Consider the following 2,500-nt stretch of genomic DNA (forward strand, 5'->3'; position numbering starts at 1 on the left):
TCTATCTTCTACATATCTGCCTATCTACAGATATGTATGCATGCATGTGGTTATATATATATATATAATATATTATATATATTATATTATATATATATATATAATATATATATATATATATACATACATATATATATATATATATATATATATATATATATATATATATATTACATATATATATATGTGTGTATACATGCTTATATGTATTTGTCTTACAACTCTTTTTAAAATATTATTTATTCTGTCATAATTAGCATGGAGTTTTTTTTACATAGTTTTTTCGGCTTTATTCGATTTACAAATACACATTACCCTTAAACGCACGCGTACACACACATTCACACACATATATTCCCACATACACACACATAATTTTATATGTCTGAGTAAATAGAGAGGGGGGGAAGAGGACAGTGAAATGAAACGTAAGGGGGGTGAGGAACCGAAACCATTATAATTAAATCAAATATATATCTATGGTTTAGTTTTTCGGGATTTTTTCTGCATCCTTGCAATTATCTATGTATATTGCACATATGCATCTGTGTGTGTATGTGTGTGTGTGTGTAAATCGTGTGTTGTTATCTGTATATGAATGTACGTATGTATGCATGTATGTATTTACGTATATGTTAAAACGTAAGCATGTGTGAATCTTTGGGATATATGTTCGTATGTGTATGCACATACGTATTGTCTTAATTTAGTAATTGTGTAGAACGTGTGTGTGTATATATATACAATATATTATATATATATATAAATATATACTATATTATATATATATATAATATATATAGATATATATATATATATATAATATTTCTGAGTGCGTGTATGTATAGGAATATGTATGTATGATGTATGTATGCATGTATATGTGCGTATGTGTCCTAAACATGCTAGTGTGTAGAATGTATATTTCCATACACACACACATGCACGCATACAAACATAGATATACATAAATGTGTGTATAGAAGTGTGTGCGTGTGTGTGTGTGTGTGTGTGTGTGCGGTGGGGCTATGTTTTGCTCTAATATTCATTTCAGTTCTCTATAGTATGCACACCGATCAATAACAAAGTATCATGGCTTCTGTGTTTGAGTGAAGACAGCGACTGTGATTTTTAAATTTGATTTAAAGCTTGCCTACTGAAGCCGAGTGGCCGAATGCTTTAGATGTTTGACATGATTACAAGGACGTGGGTTCAATTCCTCTACCAAGTAGTATCTTTAAAACGCAGTTTATTTCACGTTGCTCCTACCTATTCAGCCGTAAATTTGTACCAACCGGAAGTTAGTTGCCGCAACTCACTCTCTCTCTCTCTCTCTCTCTCTCTCTATCTATCTATCTATCTATGTATTTCTCTTCGTCTCTCTCTCTGTCTTTCCCTCTTTCACTCTCTATGTCTCTTACTCTCTCCCTCTCTTCCTCTCTTTCTCTCTAATATCTCTCTCTAACATCTCTCTTTTTCTTTCTCTCTCTCTCTAATATCTCTCTGCTTCACTCTCTTCCTCTCTTTATTTTTCTCCCTCATTCGCTCTCCCTCTCTCTCTTCCTCTCTCTCTCTTCTTCTTTGTCTCTGTCTCCCTTACTCTCTCTCCTTTTCTCTCTCTCTCTTCTTCTTTGTCTCTGTCTCCCTTCCTCTCTCTCTCTCTCTCTTTCTCTCTCTCTCACCCTCTCTCTCTCTGACCCCAATTGTCACACATTCAATGTGCTGCAAGTACCCTGGTGAAGGACCCAAGAGTCTAACTATGTCTGCTTTGACTGTATGGGCATCTGAAGCAATTTACGAAAGCATAGTGTAACATACATTCACGAGTGGCGGTTTGCTGTATTCTTCCTTGTTCTTTTATATATGTGGATGGCGTGTCAGCGTACCTATATGGAGGATATATATATGTGTGTATCTGTGTGCCTGTGCGTGTTGTGTCTGTAACTATATAAAGTAACATTGTGGGTTATGATTGTGAAAATGTGTGAAAATGTAGGCATATGGATCCCGCATTTGCCAACTCTACTCCTACGTGAGACTATCAACCTAGAGATCCATCAACAGGAGGAATGAATGATCTTATTGTTGCCAGCAGTGATACACCCTCTTACTGAACTGCAAGCAACTGGCCGCCGAAAATTCAGCTGGGCTTGGCTGCTTTATTCAAAGGGCAGGTTACTTATATATGGTTTCTGCCAGCGGCGAGCTGGCAGAAACGTTAGCACGCCGGACAAAATGCTTAGCAGTATTTCGTCTGCCGCTACGTTCTGAGTTCAAATTCCGCCGAGGTTGACTTTGCCTTTCATCCTTTAGGGGTCGATTAAATAAGTACCAGTTACGAACTGGGGGTTGATATAATCGACTTAATCCGTTTGTCTGTCCTTGTTTGTCCTCTCTGTGTTTAGCCCTTTGTGGGTAGTAAAGAAATACGTATTTCGTTTGCTGTTATGTTCTGAGTTCAAATTCCGCCGAGGTTGACTTTGCCTTTCATCCTTTAGGG

This window comes from Octopus sinensis, linkage group LG15 (genome assembly GCF_006345805.1).
Source record: "Octopus sinensis linkage group LG15, ASM634580v1, whole genome shotgun sequence".
NCBI lineage: Eukaryota > Metazoa > Mollusca > Cephalopoda > Octopoda > Octopodidae > Octopus > Octopus sinensis.